The 16,064-nt window shown below is 57.4% G+C and overlaps 28 non-coding genes and 2 pseudogenes across 28 annotated transcripts; all 30 read right to left on the bottom strand.

Moving 5' to 3' along the window:
* Window positions 1–47: 47 nt before the first annotated feature.
* On the bottom strand, window positions 48–166 carry LOC149849976 (5S ribosomal RNA). Its single transcript, XR_016434832.1, has one exon. It is a non-coding gene; the product is annotated as a 5S ribosomal RNA (ribosomal RNA).
* Window positions 167–588: 422 nt separating this feature from the next.
* Window positions 589–707, bottom strand: LOC149849975 (5S ribosomal RNA). The gene has a single exon (XR_016434831.1). It is a non-coding gene; the product is annotated as a 5S ribosomal RNA (ribosomal RNA).
* A 423-nt stretch (window positions 708–1,130) lies between these two features.
* On the bottom strand, window positions 1,131–1,249 carry LOC149849974 (5S ribosomal RNA). The gene has a single exon (XR_016434830.1). It is a non-coding gene; the product is annotated as a 5S ribosomal RNA (ribosomal RNA).
* Window positions 1,250–1,672: 423 nt separating this feature from the next.
* LOC149849973 (5S ribosomal RNA) lies at window positions 1,673–1,791 on the bottom strand. Its single transcript, XR_016426418.1, has one exon. It is a non-coding gene; the product is annotated as a 5S ribosomal RNA (ribosomal RNA).
* A 423-nt stretch (window positions 1,792–2,214) lies between these two features.
* On the bottom strand, window positions 2,215–2,333 carry LOC149849972 (5S ribosomal RNA). The gene has a single exon (XR_016434829.1). It is a non-coding gene; the product is annotated as a 5S ribosomal RNA (ribosomal RNA).
* A 423-nt stretch (window positions 2,334–2,756) lies between these two features.
* Window positions 2,757–2,875, bottom strand: LOC149849971 (5S ribosomal RNA). The gene has a single exon (XR_016437020.1). It is a non-coding gene; the product is annotated as a 5S ribosomal RNA (ribosomal RNA).
* Window positions 2,876–3,285: 410 nt separating this feature from the next.
* LOC149849970 (5S ribosomal RNA) lies at window positions 3,286–3,404 on the bottom strand. The gene has a single exon (XR_016426014.1). It is a non-coding gene; the product is annotated as a 5S ribosomal RNA (ribosomal RNA).
* Window positions 3,405–3,814: 410 nt separating this feature from the next.
* On the bottom strand, window positions 3,815–3,933 carry LOC149849969 (5S ribosomal RNA). The gene has a single exon (XR_016434826.1). It is a non-coding gene; the product is annotated as a 5S ribosomal RNA (ribosomal RNA).
* Window positions 3,934–4,356: 423 nt separating this feature from the next.
* LOC149849968 (5S ribosomal RNA) lies at window positions 4,357–4,475 on the bottom strand. The gene has a single exon (XR_016427263.1). It is a non-coding gene; the product is annotated as a 5S ribosomal RNA (ribosomal RNA).
* A 423-nt stretch (window positions 4,476–4,898) lies between these two features.
* LOC149849967 (5S ribosomal RNA) lies at window positions 4,899–5,017 on the bottom strand. Its single transcript, XR_016433742.1, has one exon. It is a non-coding gene; the product is annotated as a 5S ribosomal RNA (ribosomal RNA).
* Window positions 5,018–5,440: 423 nt separating this feature from the next.
* Window positions 5,441–5,559, bottom strand: LOC149849966 (5S ribosomal RNA). The gene has a single exon (XR_016426661.1). It is a non-coding gene; the product is annotated as a 5S ribosomal RNA (ribosomal RNA).
* A 423-nt stretch (window positions 5,560–5,982) lies between these two features.
* LOC149849965 (5S ribosomal RNA) lies at window positions 5,983–6,101 on the bottom strand (annotated as a pseudogene).
* Window positions 6,102–6,524: 423 nt separating this feature from the next.
* On the bottom strand, window positions 6,525–6,643 carry LOC149849964 (5S ribosomal RNA). The gene has a single exon (XR_016434547.1). It is a non-coding gene; the product is annotated as a 5S ribosomal RNA (ribosomal RNA).
* A 422-nt stretch (window positions 6,644–7,065) lies between these two features.
* Window positions 7,066–7,184, bottom strand: LOC149849963 (5S ribosomal RNA). Its single transcript, XR_016426219.1, has one exon. It is a non-coding gene; the product is annotated as a 5S ribosomal RNA (ribosomal RNA).
* A 410-nt stretch (window positions 7,185–7,594) lies between these two features.
* On the bottom strand, window positions 7,595–7,713 carry LOC149849962 (5S ribosomal RNA). Its single transcript, XR_016434825.1, has one exon. It is a non-coding gene; the product is annotated as a 5S ribosomal RNA (ribosomal RNA).
* A 423-nt stretch (window positions 7,714–8,136) lies between these two features.
* LOC149849961 (5S ribosomal RNA) lies at window positions 8,137–8,255 on the bottom strand. Its single transcript, XR_016437009.1, has one exon. It is a non-coding gene; the product is annotated as a 5S ribosomal RNA (ribosomal RNA).
* A 408-nt stretch (window positions 8,256–8,663) lies between these two features.
* On the bottom strand, window positions 8,664–8,782 carry LOC149849960 (5S ribosomal RNA). Its single transcript, XR_016434822.1, has one exon. It is a non-coding gene; the product is annotated as a 5S ribosomal RNA (ribosomal RNA).
* Window positions 8,783–9,204: 422 nt separating this feature from the next.
* On the bottom strand, window positions 9,205–9,323 carry LOC149849959 (5S ribosomal RNA). Its single transcript, XR_016434817.1, has one exon. It is a non-coding gene; the product is annotated as a 5S ribosomal RNA (ribosomal RNA).
* Window positions 9,324–9,746: 423 nt separating this feature from the next.
* On the bottom strand, window positions 9,747–9,865 carry LOC149849958 (5S ribosomal RNA). Its single transcript, XR_016434813.1, has one exon. It is a non-coding gene; the product is annotated as a 5S ribosomal RNA (ribosomal RNA).
* A 423-nt stretch (window positions 9,866–10,288) lies between these two features.
* On the bottom strand, window positions 10,289–10,407 carry LOC149849957 (5S ribosomal RNA). The gene has a single exon (XR_016435731.1). It is a non-coding gene; the product is annotated as a 5S ribosomal RNA (ribosomal RNA).
* Window positions 10,408–10,830: 423 nt separating this feature from the next.
* On the bottom strand, window positions 10,831–10,949 carry LOC149849956 (5S ribosomal RNA). Its single transcript, XR_016433739.1, has one exon. It is a non-coding gene; the product is annotated as a 5S ribosomal RNA (ribosomal RNA).
* A 423-nt stretch (window positions 10,950–11,372) lies between these two features.
* Window positions 11,373–11,491, bottom strand: LOC149849955 (5S ribosomal RNA). The gene has a single exon (XR_016426660.1). It is a non-coding gene; the product is annotated as a 5S ribosomal RNA (ribosomal RNA).
* A 423-nt stretch (window positions 11,492–11,914) lies between these two features.
* LOC149849954 (5S ribosomal RNA) lies at window positions 11,915–12,033 on the bottom strand (annotated as a pseudogene).
* A 423-nt stretch (window positions 12,034–12,456) lies between these two features.
* On the bottom strand, window positions 12,457–12,575 carry LOC149849953 (5S ribosomal RNA). Its single transcript, XR_016434544.1, has one exon. It is a non-coding gene; the product is annotated as a 5S ribosomal RNA (ribosomal RNA).
* A 422-nt stretch (window positions 12,576–12,997) lies between these two features.
* LOC149849952 (5S ribosomal RNA) lies at window positions 12,998–13,116 on the bottom strand. Its single transcript, XR_016426218.1, has one exon. It is a non-coding gene; the product is annotated as a 5S ribosomal RNA (ribosomal RNA).
* A 410-nt stretch (window positions 13,117–13,526) lies between these two features.
* On the bottom strand, window positions 13,527–13,645 carry LOC149849951 (5S ribosomal RNA). Its single transcript, XR_016425933.1, has one exon. It is a non-coding gene; the product is annotated as a 5S ribosomal RNA (ribosomal RNA).
* A 423-nt stretch (window positions 13,646–14,068) lies between these two features.
* LOC149849950 (5S ribosomal RNA) lies at window positions 14,069–14,187 on the bottom strand. The gene has a single exon (XR_016436998.1). It is a non-coding gene; the product is annotated as a 5S ribosomal RNA (ribosomal RNA).
* Window positions 14,188–14,595: 408 nt separating this feature from the next.
* On the bottom strand, window positions 14,596–14,714 carry LOC149849949 (5S ribosomal RNA). Its single transcript, XR_016434810.1, has one exon. It is a non-coding gene; the product is annotated as a 5S ribosomal RNA (ribosomal RNA).
* A 422-nt stretch (window positions 14,715–15,136) lies between these two features.
* LOC149849948 (5S ribosomal RNA) lies at window positions 15,137–15,255 on the bottom strand. Its single transcript, XR_016434808.1, has one exon. It is a non-coding gene; the product is annotated as a 5S ribosomal RNA (ribosomal RNA).
* A 423-nt stretch (window positions 15,256–15,678) lies between these two features.
* Window positions 15,679–15,797, bottom strand: LOC149849947 (5S ribosomal RNA). Its single transcript, XR_016434806.1, has one exon. It is a non-coding gene; the product is annotated as a 5S ribosomal RNA (ribosomal RNA).
* Window positions 15,798–16,064: the final 267 nt, after the last annotated feature.

The following is a 16,064-nucleotide window of genomic DNA, read 5'->3' as shown; positions in this document are numbered from 1 at the left end:
AGGTCGGAGGTTGGTGCCGACGACAAAAAAGCGCCGAAGGCAAAAAGAGAGTGCAACACGAGGACTTCCCAGGAGGTCACCCATCCCAGTACTACTCTCGCCCAAGCACGCTTAACTTCAGAGTTCTGATGGGATCCGGTGCTTTAGTGCTAGTGTGATCGCACCCGTTACATGTTGCGCCAAAAAATGCTCTTATGCCTCACGCGGGAGCCGTGGGGGCCGCAACGCACGAACCGACTAGCCGTCATAAAAACAGCCCCGAAAAACGCCCGAAATGAGCTTAAACGGCATCCGAAACGGTCCTGAACCGACTTCGTCTGTTCGCCACGTCGTAGCCAGCGGAACGAGCTTTCCGTGGCCACGAAAATCGCCGAATTCCGACATCGGTGTGCCAAGTTACAGTCCGGAGAGCCGGAACTGCTGCTTTTGTCGCACGCCGCGGCTCGTGTCGGGTGCGGGCGCTGCGGCGCGCAAGGCGAGGGTGAAAGGGAAGCAGAAGACCTCGATGGATCAGATACGGTGTGTTGCGGTAAGTGAAAAGAAGGTCGGAGGTTGGTGCCGACGACAAAAAGCGCCGAAGGCAAAAAGAGAGTGCAACACGAGGACTTCCCAGGAGGTCACCCATCCCAGTACTACTCTCGCCCAAGCACGCTTAACTTCAGAGTTCTGATGGGATCCGGTGCTTTAGTGCTAGTGTGATCGCACCCGTTACATGTTGCGCGAAAAAATGCTCTTATGCCTCACGCGGGAGCCGTGGGGGCCGCAACGCACGAACCGACTAGCCGTCATAAAAACGGCCCCGAAAAACGCCCGAAATGAGCTTAAACGGCATCCGAAACGGTCCCGAACCGACTTCGTCTGTTCGTCACGTCGTAGCGAGCGGAACGTGCTTTCCGTGGGCAGGAAAATCGCCGAATTTCGACATCGGCGTGCCAAGTTACGGTCCGGCGAGCCGGAACTGCTGCGTTTGTCGCACGCCGCGGCTCGTGTCGGGTGTCGGCGCTGCGGCGCGCAAGGCGAGGGTGAAAGGGAAGCAGAAGGCCTCGATGGATCAGATACGGTGTGTTGCGGGAAGTGAAAAGAAGGTCGGAGGTTGGTGCCGACGACAAAAAAGCGCCGAAGGCAAAAAGAGAGTGCAACACGAGGACTTCCCAGGAGGTCACCCATCCCAGTACTACTCTCGCCCAAGCACGCTTAACTTCAGAGTTCTGATGGGATCCGGTGCTTTAGTGCTAGTGTGATCGCACCCGTTACATGTTGCGCGAAAAAATGCTCTTATGCCTCACGCGGGAGCCGTGGGGGCCGCAACGTACGAACCGACTAGCCGTCATAAAAACGGCCCCGAAAAACGCCCGAAATGAGCTTAAACGGCATCCGAAACGGTCCCGAACCGACTTCGTCTGTTCGCCACGTCGTAGCCAGCGGAACGAGCTTTCCGTGGCCACGAAAATCGCCGAATTCCGACATCGGTGTGCCAAGTTACAGTCCAGAGAGCCGGAACTGCTGCTTTTGTCGCACGCCGCGGCTCGTGTCGGGTGCGGGCGCTGCGGCGCGCAAGGCGAGGGTGAAAGGGAAGCAGAAGACCTTGATGGATCAGATACGGTGTGTTGCGGTAAGTGAAAAGAAGGTCGGAGGTTGGTGCCGACGACAAAAAAGCGCCGAAGGTAAATAGAGAGTGCAACACGAGGACTTCCCAGGAGGTCACCCATTCCAGTACTACTCTCGCCCAAGCACGCTTAACTTCGGAGTTCTGATGGGATCCGGTGCTTTAGTGCTGGTATGATCGCACCCGTTACATGTTGCGCGAAAAAATGCTCTTATGCCTCACGCGGGAGCCGTGGGGGCCGCAACGCACGAACCGACTAGCCGTCATAGAAACGGCCCCGAAAAACGCCCGAAACGAGCTTAAACGGCATCCGAAACGGTCCCGAACCGACTTCGTCTGTTCGCCACGTCGTAGCCAGCGGAACGAGCTTTCCGTGGCCACGAAAATCGCCGAATTCCGACATCGGCGTGCCAAGTTACGGTCCGGCGACCCGGAACTGCTGCGTTTGTCGCACGCCGCGGCTCGTGTCGGGTGCCGGCGCTGCGGCGCGCAAGGCGAGGGTGAAAGGGAAGCAGAAGACCTCGATGGATCAGATACGGTGTGTTGCGGGAAGTGAAAAGAAGGTCGGAGGTTGGTGCCGACGACAAAAAAGCGCCGAAGGCAAAAAGAGAGTGCAACACGAGGACTTCCCAGGAGGTCACCCATCCCAGTACTACTCTCGCCCAAGCACGCTTAACTTCAGAGTTCTGATGGGATCCGGTGCTTTAGTGCTAGTGTGATCGCACCCGTTACATGTTGCGCGAAAAAATGCTCTTATGCCTCACGCGGGAGCCGTGGGGGCCGCAACGCACGAACCGACTAGCCGTCATAAAAACGGCCCCGAAAAACGCCCGAAATGAGCTTAAACGGCATCCGAAACGGTCCCGAACCGACGTCGTCTGTTCGTCACGTCGTAGCCAGCGGAACGTGCTTTCCGTGGGCAGGAAAATCGCCGAATTTCGACATCGGCGTGCCAAGTTACGGTCCGGCGAGCCGGAACTGCTGCGTTTGTCGCACGCCGCGGCTCGTGTCGGGTGCCGGCGCTGCGGCGCGCAAGGCGAGGGTGAAAGGGAAGCAGAAGACCTCGATGGATCAGATACGGTGTGTTGCGGGAAGTGAAAAGAAGGTCGGAGGTTGGTGCCGACGACAAAAAAGCGCCGAAGGCAAAAAGAGAGTGCAACACAAGGACTTCCCAGGAGGTCACCCATCCCAGTACTACTCTCGCTCAAGCACGCTTAACTTCAGAGTTCTGATGGGATCCGGTGCTTTAGTGCTGGTATGATCGCACCCGTTACATGTTGCGCGAAAAAATGCTCTTATGCCTCACGCGGGAGCCGTGGGGGCCGCAACGCACAAACCGACTAGTCATCATAGAAACGCCCGAAATGATCTTAAACGGCATCTAAAACGGTCCCGAACCGACTTCGTCTGTTCGTCACGTCGTAGCCAGCGGAACGAGCTTTCCGTGGCCAGGAAAATCGCCGAATTTCGACATCGGCGTGCCAAGTTACGGTCTGGCGAGCCGGAACTGCTGCGTTTGTCGCACGCCGCGGCTCGTGTCGGGTGCCGGCGCTGCGGCGCGCAAGGCGAGGGTGAAAGGGAAGCAGAAGACCTCGATGGATCAGATACGGTGTGTTGCGGGAAGTGAAAAGAAGGTCGGAGGTTGGTGCCGACGACAAAAAAGCGCCGAAGGCAAAAAGAGAGTGCAACACGAGGACTTCCAAGGAGGTCACCCATCCCAGTACTACTCTCGCCCAAGCACGCTTAACTTCAGAGTTCTGATGGGATCCGGTGCTTTAGTGCTAGTGTGATCGCACCCGTTACATGTTGCGCCAAAAAATGCTCTTATGCCTCACGCGGGCGCCGTGGGGGCCGCAACGCACGAACCGACTAGCCGTCATAGAAACGCCCGAAATGAGCTTAAACGGCATCTGAAACGGTCCCGAACCGACTTCGTCTGTTCGTCACGTCGTAGCCAGCGGAACGAGCTTTCCGTGGCCAGGAAAATCGCCGAATTTCGACATCGGCGTGCCAAGTTACGGTCCGGCGAGCCGGAACTGCTGCGTTTGTCGCACACCGCGGCTCGTGTCGGGTGCCGGCGCTGCGGCGTGCAAGGCGAGGGTGAAAGTGAAGCAGAAGACCTCGATGGATCAGATACGGTGTGTTGCGGGAAGTGAAAAGAAGGTCGGAGGTTGGTGCCGACGACAAAAAAGCGCCGAAGGCAAAAAGAGAGTGCAACACGAGGACTTCCCAGGAGGTCACCCATCCCAGTACTACTCTCGCCCAAGCACGCTTAACTTCAGAGTTCTGATGGGATCCGGTGCTTTAGTGCTAGTGTGATCGCACCCGTTACATGTTGCGCGAAAAAATGCTCTTATGCCTCACGCGGGAGCCGTGGGGGCCGCAACGCACGAACCGACTAGCCGTCATAAAAACGGCCCCGAAAAACGCCCGAAATGAGCTTAAACGGCATCCGAAACGGTCCCGAACCGACTTCGTCTGTTCGTCACGTCGTAGCCAGCGGAACGTGCTTTCCGTGGGCAGGAAAATCGCCGAATTTCGACATCGGCGTGCCAAGTTACGGTCCGGCGAGCCGGAACTGCTGCGTTTGTCGCACGCCGCGGCTCGTGTCGGGTGCCGGCGCTGCGGCGCGCAAGGCGAGGGTGAAAGGGAAGCAGAAGACCTCGATGGATCAGATACGGTGTGTTGCGGGAAGTGAAAAGAAGGTCGGAGGTTGGTGCCGACGACAAAAAAGCGCCGAAGGCAAAAAGAGAGTGCAACACAAGGACTTCCCAGGAGGTCACCCATCCCAGTACTACTCTCGCCCAAGCACGCTTAACTTCAGAGTTCTGATGGGATCCGGTGCTTTAGTGCTGGTATGATCGCACCCGTTACATGTTGCGCGAAAAAATGCTCTTATGCCTCACGCGGGAGCCGTGGGGGCCGCAACGTACGAACCGACTAGCCGTCATAAAAACGGCCCCGAAAAACGCCCGAAATGAGCTTAAACGGCATCCGAAACGGTCCCGAACCGACTTCGTCTGTTCGCCACGTCGTAGCCAGCGGAACGAGCTTTCCGTGGCCACGAAAATCGCCGAATTCCGACATCGGTGTGCCAAGTTACAGTCCGGAGAGCCGGAACTGCTGCTTTTGTCGCACGCCGCGGCTCGTGTCGGGTGCGGGCGCTGCGGCGCGCAAGGCGAGGGTGAAAGGGAAGCAGAAGACCTTGATGGATCAGATACGGTGTGTTGCGGTAAGTGAAAAGAAGGTCGGAGGTTGGTGCCGACGACAAAAAAGCGCCGAAGGTAAATAGAGAGTGCAACACGAGGACTTCCCAGGAGGTCACCCATTCCAGTACTACTCTCGCCCAAGCACGCTTAACTTCGGAGTTCTGATGGGATCCGGTGCTTTAGTGCTGCTATGATCGCACACGTTACATGTTGCGCGAAAAAATGCTCTTATGCCTCACGCGGGAGCCGTGGGGGCCGCAACGCACGAACCGACTAGCCGTCATAGAAACGGCCCCGAAAAACGACTGAAACTAGCTTAAACGGCATCCGAAACGGTCCCGAACCGACTTCGTCTGTTCGCCACGTCGTAGCCAGCGGAACGAGCTTTCCGTGGCCACGAAAATCGCCGAATTCCGACATCGGTGTGCCAAGTTACAGTCCGGAGAGCCGGAACTGCTGCTTTTGTCGCACGCCGCGGCTCGTGTCGGGTGCGGGCGCTGCGGCGCGCAAGGCGAGGGTGAAAGGGAAGCAGAAGACCTTGATGGATCAGATACGGTGTGTTGCGGTAAGTGAAAAGAAGGTCGGAGGTTGGTGCCGACGACAAAAAAGCGCCGAAGGTAAATAGAGAGTGCAACACGAGGACTTCCCAGGAGGTCACCCATTCCAGTACTACTCTCGCCCAAGCACGCTTAACTTCGGAGTTCTGATGGGATCCGGTGCTTTAGTGCTGGTATGATCGCACACGTTACATGTTGCGCGAAAAAATGCTCTTATGCCTCACGCGGGAGCCGTGGGGGCCGCAACGCACGAACCGACTAGCCGTCATAGAAACGGCCCCGAAAAATGACTGAAACTAGCTTACACGGCATCCGAAACGGTCCCGAACCGACTTCGTCTGTTCGCCACGTCGTAGCCAGCGGAACGAGCTTTCCGTGGCCACAAAAATCGCCGAATTCCGACATCGGCGTGCCAAGTTACGGTCCGGCGAGCCGGAACTGCTGCTTTTGTCGCACGCCGCGGCTCGTGTCGGGTGTCGGCGCTGCGGCGCGCAAGGCGAGGGTGAAAGGGAAGCAGAAGACCTCGATGGATCAGATACGGTGTGTTGCGGTACGTGAAAAGAACGTCGGAGGTTGGTGCCGACCACAAAAAAGCGTCGAAGGCAAAAAGAGAGTGCAACACGAGGACTTCCCAGGAGGTCACCCATCCCAGTACTACTCTCGCCCAAGCATGCTTAACTTCGAAGTTCTGATGGGATCCGGTTCTTTAGAACTGGTATGATCGCACCCGTTACATGTTGCGCGAAAAAATGCTCTTATGCCTCACGCGGGAGCCGTGGGGGCCGCAACGCACGAACCGACTAGCCGTCATAGAAACGACCCCGAAAAACGACCGAAACGCGCTTAAACGGCATCCGAAACGGTCCCGAACCGACTTTGTCTGTTCGCCACGTCGTAGCCAGCGGAACGAGCTTTCCGTGGCCACGAAAATCGCCGAATTCCGACATCGGCGTGCCAAGTTACGGTCCGGAGAGCCGGAACTGCTGCTTTTGTCGCACGCCGCGGCTCGTGTCGGGTGCCGGCGCTGCGGCGCGCAAGGCGAGGGTGAAAGGGAAGCAGAAGACCTCGATGGATCAGATACGGTGTGTTGCGGGAAGTGAAAAGAAGGTCGGAGGTTGGTGCCGACGACAAAAAAGCGCCGAAGGCAAAAAGAGAGTGCAACACGAGGACTTCCCAGGAGGTCACCCATCCCAGTACTACTCTCGCCCAAGCACGCTAAACTTCGGAGTTCTGATGGAATCCGGTGCTTTAGTGCTGGTATGATCGCACCCGTTACATGTTGCGCGAAAAAATGCTCTTATGCCTCACGCGGGAGCCGTGGGGGCCGCAACGCACAAACCGACTAGCCGTCATAGAAACGCCCCGAAAAACGCCCGAAACGAGCTTAAACGGCATCTGAAACGGTCCCGAACCGACTTCGTCTGTTCGTCACGTCGTAGCCAGCGGAACGTGCTTTCCGTGGCCAGGAAAATTGCCGAATTTCGACATCGGCGTGCCAAGTTACGGTCCGGCGAGCCGGAACTGCTGCGTTTGTCGCACGCCGCGGCTCGTGTCGGGTGCCGGCGCTGCGGCGCGCAAGGCGAGGGTGAAAGGGAAGCAGAAGACCTCGATGGATCAGATACGGTGTGTTGCGGGAAGTGAAAAGAAGGTCGGAGGTTGGTGCCGACGACAAAAAAGCGCCGAAGGCAAAAAGAGAGTGCAACACAAGGACTTCCCAGGAGGTCACCCATCCCAGTACTACTCTTGCTCAAGCACGCTTAACTTCAGAGTTCTGATGGGATCCGGTGCTTTAGTGCTGGTATGATGGCACCCGTTACATGTTGCGCGAAAAAATGCTCTTATGCCTCACGCGGGCGCCGTGGGGCCCGCAACGCACAAACCGACTAGCCGTCATAGAAACGCCCGAAATGAGCTTAAACGGCATCTGAAACGGTCCCGAACCGACTTCGTCTGTTCGTCACGTCGTAGCCAGCGGAACGAGCTTTCCGTGGCCAGGAAAATCGCCGAATTTCGACATCGGCGTGCCAAGTTACGGTCCGGCGAGCCGGAACTGCTGCGTTTGTCGCACGCCGCGGCTCGTGTCGGGTGCCGGCGCTGCGGCGTGCAAGGCGAGGGTGAAAGGGAAGCAGAAGACCTCGATGGATCAGATACGGTGTGTTGCGGGAAGTGAAAAGAAGGTCGGAGGTTGGTGCCGACGACAAAAAAGCGCCGAAGGCAAAAAGAGAGTGCAACACGAGGACTTCCCAGGAGGTCACCCATCCCAGTACTACTCTCGCCCAAGCACGCTTAACTTCAGAGTTCTGATGGGATCCGGTGCTTTAGTGCTAGTGTGATCGCACCCGTTACATGTTGCGCGAAAAAATGCTCTTATGCCTCACGCGGGAGCCGTGGGGGCCGCAACGCACGAACCGACTAGCCGTCATAAAAACGGCCCCGAAAAACGCCCGAAATGAGCTTAAACGGCATCCGAAACGGTCCCGAACCGACTTCGTCTGTTCGTCACGTCGTAGCTAGCGGAACGTGCTTTCCGTGGGCAGGAAAATCGCCGAATTTCGACATCGGCGTGCCAAGTTACGGTCCGGCGAGCCGGAACTGCTGCGTTTGTCGCACGCCGCGGCTCGTGTCGGGTGCCGGCGCTGCGGCGCGCAAGGCGAGGGTGAAAGGGAAGCAGAAGACCTCGATGGATCAGATACGGTGTGTTGCGGGAAGTGAAAAGAAGGTCGGAGGTTGGTGCCGACGACAAAAAAGCGCCGAAGGCAAAAAGAGAGTGCAACACAAGGACTTCCCAGGAGGTCACCCATCCCAGTACTACTCTCGCTCAAGCACGCTTAACTTCAGAGTTCTGATGGGATCCGGTGCTTTAGTGCTGGTATGATCGCACCCGTTACATGTTGCGCGAAAAAATGCTCTTATGCCTCACGCGGGAGCCGTGGGGGCCGCAACGCACAAACCGACTAGTCATCATAGAAACGCCCGAAATGATCTTAAACGACATCTAAAACGGTCCCGAACCGACTTCGTCTGTTCGTCACGTCGTAGCCAGCGGAACGAGCTTTCCGTGGCCAGGAAAATCGCCGAATTTCGACATCGGCGTGCCAAGTTACGGTCTGGCGAGCCGGAACTGCTGCGTTTGTCGCACGCCGCGGCTCGTGTCGGGTGCCGGCGCTGCGGCGCGCAAGGCGAGGGTGAAAGGGAAGCAGAAGACCTCGATGGATCAGATACGGTGTTGCGGGAAGTGAAAAGAAGGTCGGAGGTTGGTGCCGACGACAAAAAAGCGCCGAAGGCAAAAAGAGAGTGCAACACGAGGACTTCCCAGGAGGTCACCCATCCCAGTACTACTCTCGCCCAAGCACGCTTAACTTCAGAGTTCTGATGGGATCCGGTGCTTTAGTGCTAGTGTGATCGCACCCGTTACATGTTGCGCCAAAAAATGCTCTTATGCCTCACGCGGGAGCCGTGGGGGCCGCAACGCACGAACCGACTAGCCGTCATAAAAACGGCCCCGAAAAACGCCCGAAATGAGCTTAAACGGCATCCGAAACGGTCCTGAACCGACTTCGTCTGTTCGCCAGGTCGTAGCCAGCGGAACGAGCTTTCCGTGGCCACGAAAATCGCCGAATTCCGACATCGGTGTGCCAAGTTACAGTCCGGAGAGCCGGAACTGCTGCTTTTGTCGCACGCCGCGGCTCGTGTCGGGTGCGGGCGCTGCGGCGCGCAAGGCGAGGGTGAAAGGGAAGCAGAAGACCTCGATGGATCAGATACGGTGTGTTGCGGTAAGTGAAAAGAAGGTCGGAGGTTGGTGCCGACGACAAAAAGCGCCGAAGGCAAAAAGAGAGTGCAACACGAGGACTTCCCAGGAGGTCACCCATCCCAGTACTACTCTCGCCCAAGCACGCTTAACTTCAGAGTTCTGATGGGATCCGGTGCTTTAGTGCTAGTGTGATCGCACCCGTTACATGTTGCGCGAAAAAATGCTCTTATGCCTCACGCGGGAGCCGTGGGGGCCGCAACGCACGAACCGACTAGCCGTCATAAAAACGGCCCCGAAAAACGCCCGAAATGAGCTTAAACGGCATCCGAAACGGTCCCGAACCGACTTCGTCTGTTCGTCACGTCGTAGCCAGCGGAACGTGCTTTCCGTGGGCAGGAAAATCGCCGAATTTCGACATCGGCGTGCCAAGTTACGGTCCGGCGAGCCGGAACTGCTGCGTTTGTCGCACGCCGCGGCTCGTGTCGGGTGCCGGCGCTGCGGCGCGAAAGGCGAGGGTGAAAGGGAAGCAGAAGACCTCGATGGATCAGATACGGTGTGTTGCGGGAAGTGAAAAGAAGGTCGGAGGTTGGTGCCGACGACAAAAAAGCGCCGAAGGCAAAAAGAGAGTGCAACACGAGGACTTCCCAGGAGGTCACCCATCCCAGTACTACTCTCGCCCAAGCACGCTTAACTTCAGAGTTCTGATGGGATCCGGTGCTTTAGTGCTAGTGTGATCGCACCCGTTACATGTTGCGCGAAAAAATGCTCTTATGCCTCATGCGGGAGCCGTGGGGGCCGCAACGTACGAACCGACTAGCCGTCATAAAAACGGCCCCGAAAAACGCCCGAAATGAGCTTAAACGGCATCCGAAACGGTCCCGAACCGACTTCGTCTGTTCGCCACGTCGTAGCCAGCGGAACGAGCTTTCCGTGGCCACGAAAATCGCCGAATTCCGACATCGGTGTGCCAAGTTACAGTCCAGAGAGCCGGAACTGCTGCTTTTGTCGCACGCCGCGGCTCGTGTCGGGTGCGGGCGCTGCGGCGCGCAAGGCGAGGGTGAAAGGGAAGCAGAAGACCTTGATGGATCAGATACGGTGTGTTGCGGGAAGTGAAAAGAAGGTCGGAGGTTGGTGCCGACGACAAAAAAGCGCCGAAGGTAAATAGAGAGTGCAACACGAGGACTTCCCAGGAGGTCACCCATTCCAGTACTACTCTCGCCCAAGCCCGCTTAACATCGGAGTTCTGATGGGATCCGGTGCTTTAGTGCTGGTATGATCGCACCCGTTACATGTTGCGCGAAAAAATGCTCTTATGCCTCACGCGGGAGCCGTGGGGGCCGCAACGCACGAACCGACTAGCCGTCATAGAAACGGCCCCGAAAAACGCCCGAAACGAGCTTAAACGGCATCCGAAACGGTCCCGAACCGACTTCGTCTGTTCGCCACGTCGTAGCCAGCGGAACGAGCTTTCCGTGGCCACGAAAATCGCCGAATTCCGACATCGGTGTGCCAAGTTACAGTCCGGAGAGCCGGAACTGCTGCTTTTGTCGCACGCCGCGGCTCGTGTCGGGTGCGGGCGCTGCGGCGCGCAAGGCGAGGGTGAAAGGGAAGCAGAAGACCTTGATGGATCAGATACGGTGTGTTGCGGTAAGTGAAAAGAAGGTCGGAGGTTGGTGCCGACGACAAAAAAGCGCCGAAGGTAAATAGAGAGTGCAACACGAGGACTTCCCAGGAGGTCACCCATTCCAGTACTACTCTCGCCCAAGCACGCTTAACTTCGGAGTTCTGATGGGATCCGGTGCTTTAGTGCTGCTATGATCGCACACGTTACATGTTGCGCGAAAAAATGCTCTTATGCCTCACGCGGGAGCCGTGGGGGCCGCAACGCACGAACCGACTAGCCGTCATAGAAACGGCCCCGAAAAACGACTGAAACTAGCTTAAACGGCATCCGAAACGGTCCCGAACCGACTTCGTCTGTTCGCCACGTCGTAGCCAGCGGAACGAGCTTTCCGTGGCCACGAAAATCGCCGAATTCCGACATCGGTGTGCCAAGTTACAGTCCGGAGAGCCGGAACTGCTGCTTTTGTCGCACGCCGCGGCTCGTGTCGGGTGCGGGCGCTGCGGCGCGCAAGGCGAGGGTGAAAGGGAAGCAGAAGACCTTGATGGATCAGATACGGTGTGTTGCGGTAAGTGAAAAGAAGGTCGGAGGTTGGTGCCGACGACAAAAAAGCGCCGAAGGTAAATAGAGAGTGCAACACGAGGACTTCCCAGGAGGTCACCCATTCCAGTACTACTCTCGCCCAAGCACGCTTAACTTCGGAGTTCTGATGGGATCCGGTGCTTTAGTGCTGGTATGATCGCACACGTTACATGTTGCGCGAAAAAATGCTCTTATGCCTCACGCGGGAGCCGTGGGGGCCGCAACGCACGAACCGACTAGCCGTCATAGAAACGGCCCCGAAAAATGACTGAAACTAGCTTACACGGCATCCGAAACGGTCCCGAACCGACTTCGTCTGTTCGCCACGTCGTAGCCAGCGGAACGAGCTTTCCGTGGCCACAAAAATCGCCGAATTCCGACATCGGCGTGCCAAGTTACGGTCCGGCGAGCCGGAACTGCTGCTTTTGTCGCACGCCGCGGCTCGTGTCGGGTGTCGGCGCTGCGGCGCGCAAGGCGAGGGTGAAAGGGAAGCAGAAGACCTCGATGGATCAGATACGGTGTGTTGCGGTACGTGAAAAGAACGTCGGAGGTTGGTGCCGACCACAAAAAAGCGTCGAAGGCAAAAAGAGAGTGCAACACGAGGACTTCCCAGGAGGTCACCCATCCCAGTACTACTCTCGCCCAAGCATGCTTAACTTCGAAGTTCTGATGGGATCCGGTTCTTTAGAACTGGTATGATCGCACCCGTTACATGTTGCGCGAAAAAATGCTCTTATGCCTCACGCGGGAGCCGTGGGGGCCGCAACGCACGAACCGACTAGCCGTCATAGAAACGACCCCGAAAAACGACCGAAACGCGCTTAAACGGCATCCGAAACGGTCCCGAACCGACTTTGTCTGTTCGCCACGTCGTAGCCAGCGGAACGAGCTTTCCGTGGCCACGAAAATCGCCGAATTCCGACATCGGCGTGCCAAGTTACGGTCCGGAGAGCCGGAACTGCTGCTTTTGTCGCACGCCGCGGCTCGTGTCGGGTGCCGGCGCTGCGGCGCGCAAGGCGAGGGTGAAAGGGAAGCAGAAGACCTCGATGGATCAGATACGGTGTGTTGCGGGAAGTGAAAAGAAGGTCGGAGGTTGGTGCCGACGACAAAAAAGCGCCGAAGGCAAAAAGAGAGTGCAACACGAGGACTTCCCAGGAGGTCACCCATCCCAGTACTACTCTCGCCCAAGCACGCTAAACTTCGGAGTTCTGATGGAATCCGGTGCTTTAGTGCTGGTATGATCGCACCCGTTACATGTTGCGCGAAAAAATGCTCTTATGCCTCACGCGGGAGCCGTGGGGGCCGCAACGCACAAACCGACTAGCCGTCATAGAAACGCCCCGAAAAACGCCCGAAACGAGCTTAAACGGCATCTGAAACGGTCCCGAACCGACTTCGTCTGTTCGTCACGTCGTAGCCAGCGGAACGTGCTTTCCGTGGCCAGGAAAATTGCCGAATTTCGACATCGGCGTGCCAAGTTACGGTCCGGCGAGCCGGAACTGCTGCGTTTGTCGCACGCCGCGGCTCGTGTCGGGTGCCGGCGCTGCGGCGCGCAAGGCGAGGGTGAAAGGGAAGCAGAAGACCTCGATGGATCAGATACGGTGTGTTGCGGGAAGTGAAAAGAAGGTCGGAGGTTGGTGCCGACGACAAAAAAGCGCCGAAGGCAAAAAGAGAGTGCAACACAAGGACTTCCCAGGAGGTCACCCATCCCAGTACTACTCTTGCTCAAGCACGCTTAACTTCAGAGTTCTGATGGGATCCGGTGCTTTAGTGCTGGTATGATGGCACCCGTTACATGTTGCGCGAAAAAATGCTCTTATGCCTCACGCGGGCGCCGTGGGGCCCGCAACGCACAAACCGACTAGCCGTCATAGAAACGCCCGAAATGAGCTTAAACGGCATCTGAAACGGTCCCGAACCGACTTCGTCTGTTCGTCACGTCGTAGCCAGCGGAACGAGCTTTCCGTGGCCAGGAAAATCGCCGAATTTCGACATCGGCGTGCCAAGTTACGGTCCGGCGAGCCGGAACTGCTGCGTTTGTCGCACGCCGCGGCTCGTGTCGGGTGCCGGCGCTGCGGCGTGCAAGGCGAGGGTGAAAGGGAAGCAGAAGACCTCGATGGATCAGATACGGTGTGTTGCGGGAAGTGAAAAGAAGGTCGGAGGTTGGTGCCGACGACAAAAAAGCGCCGAAGGCAAAAAGAGAGTGCAACACGAGGACTTCCTAGGAGGTCACCCATCCCAGTACTACTCTCGCCCAAGCACGCTTAACTTCAGAGTTCTGATGGGATCCGGTGCTTTAGTGCTAGTGTGATCGCACCCGTTACATGTTGCGCGAAAAAATGCTCTTATGCCTCACGCGGGAGCCGTGGGGGCCGCAACGCACGAACCGACTAGCCGTCATAAAAACGGCCCCGAAAAACGCCCGAAATGAGCTTAAACGGCATCCGAAACGGTCCCGAACCGACTTCGTCTGTTCGTCACGTCGTAGCTAGCGGAACGTGCTTTCCGTGGGCAGGAAAATCGCCGAATTTCGACATCGGCGTGCCAAGTTACGGTCCGGCGAGCCGGAACTGCTGCGTTTGTCGCACGCCGCGGCTCGTGTCGGGTGCCGGCGCTGCGGCGCGCAAGGCGAGGGTGAAAGGGAAGCAGAAGACCTCGATGGATCAGATACGGTGTGTTGCGGGAAGTGAAAAGAAGGTCGGAGGTTGGTGCCGACGACAAAAAAGCGCCGAAGGCAAAAAGAGAGTGCAACACAAGGACTTCCCAGGAGGTCACCCATCCCAGTACTACTCTCGCTCAAGCACGCTTAACTTCAGAGTTCTGATGGGATCCGGTGCTTTAGTGCTGGTATGATCGCACCCGTTACATGTTGCGCGAAAAAATGCTCTTATGCCTCACGCGGGAGCCGTGGGGGCCGCAACGCACAAACCGACTAGTCATCATAGAAACGCCCGAAATGATCTTAAACGACATCTAAAACGGTCCCGAACCGACTTCGTCTGTTCGTCACGTCGTAGCCAGCGGAACGAGCTTTCCGTGGCCAGGAAAATCGCCGAATTTCGACATCGGCGTGCCAAGTTACGGTCTGGCGAGCCGGAACTGCTGCGTTTGTCGCACGCCGCGGCTCGTGTCGGGTGCCGGCGCTGCGGCGCGCAAGGCGAGGGTGAAAGGGAAGCAGAAGACCTCGATGGATCAGATACGGTGTTGCGGGAAGTGAAAAGAAGGTCGGAGGTTGGTGCCGACGACAAAAAAGCGCCGAAGGCAAAAAGAGAGTGCAACACGAGGACTTCCCAGGAGGTCACCCATCCCAGTACTACTCTCGCCCAAGCACGCTTAACTTCAGAGTTCTGATGGGATCCGGTGCTTTAGTGCTAGTGTGATCGCACCCGTTACATGTTGCGCCAAAAAATGCTCTTATGCCTCACGCGGGAGCCGTGGGGGCCGCAACGCACGAACCGACTAGCCGTCATAAAAACGGCCCCGAAAAACGCCCGAAATGAGCTTAAACGGCATCCGAAACGGTCCTGAACCGACTTCGTCTGTTCGCCAGGTCGTAGCCAGCGGAACGAGCTTTCCGTGGCCACGAAAATCGCCGAATTCCGACATCGGTGTGCCAAGTTACAGTCCGGAGAGCCGGAACTGCTGCTTTTGTCGCACGCCGCGGCTCGTGTCGGGTGCGGGCGCTGCGGCGCGCAAGGCGAGGGTGAAAGGGAAGCAGAAGACCTCGATGGATCAGATACGGTGTGTTGCGGTAAGTGAAAAGAAGGTCGGAGGTTGGTGCCGACGACAAAAAGCGCCGAAGGCAAAAAGAGAGTGCAACACGAGGACTTCCCAGGAGGTCACCCATCCCAGTACTACTCTCGCCCAAGCACGCTTAACTTCAGAGTTCTGATGGGATCCGGTGCTTTAGTGCTAGTGTGATCGCACCCGTTACATGTTGCGCGAAAAAATGCTCTTATGCCTCACGCGGGAGCCGTGGGGGCCGCAACGCACGAACCGACTAGCCGTCATAAAAACGGCCCCGAAAAACGCCCGAAATGAGCTTAAACGGCATCCGAAACGGTCCCGAACCGACTTCGTCTGTTCGTCACGTCGTAGCCAGCGGAACGTGCTTTCCGTGGGCAGGAAAATCGCCGAATTTCGACATCGGCGTGCCAAGTTACGGTCCGGCGAGCCGGAACTGCTGCGTTTGTCGCACGCCGCGGCTCGTGTCGGGTGCCGGCGCTGCGGCGCGAAAGGCGAGGGTGAAAGGGAAGCAGAAGACCTCGATGGATCAGATACGGTGTGTTGCGGGAAGTGAAAAGAAGGTCGGAGGTTGGTGCCGACGACAAAAAAGCGCCGAAGGCAAAAAGAGAGTGCAACACGAGGACTTCCCAGGAGGTCACCCATCCCAGTACTACTCTCGCCCAAGCACGCTTAACTTCAGAGTTCTGATGGGATCCGGTGCTTTAGTGCTAGTGTGATCGCACCCGTTACATGTTGCGCGAAAAAATGCTCTTATGCCTCATGCGGGAGCCGTGGGGGCCGCAACGTACGAACCGACTAGCCGTCATAAAAACGGCCCCGAAAAACGCCCGAAATGAGCTTAAACGGCATCCGAAACGGTCCCGAACCGACTTCGTCTGTTCGCCACGTCGTAGCCAGCGGAACGAGCTTTCCGTGGCCACGAAAATCGCCGAATTCCGACATCGGTGTGCCAAGTTACAGTCCAGAGAGCCGGAACTGCTGCTTTTGTCGC

This window comes from Nuphar pumila, chromosome 1, assembly GCF_984573655.1.
Source record: "Nuphar pumila chromosome 1, dmNupPumi1.hap1.1, whole genome shotgun sequence".
Classification (NCBI taxonomy): Eukaryota; Viridiplantae; Streptophyta; class Magnoliopsida; order Nymphaeales; family Nymphaeaceae; genus Nuphar; species Nuphar pumila.
The sequence above is the reverse complement of the archived record's forward strand: the minus strand, read 5'-3'. Positions and strand labels throughout refer to the sequence as shown.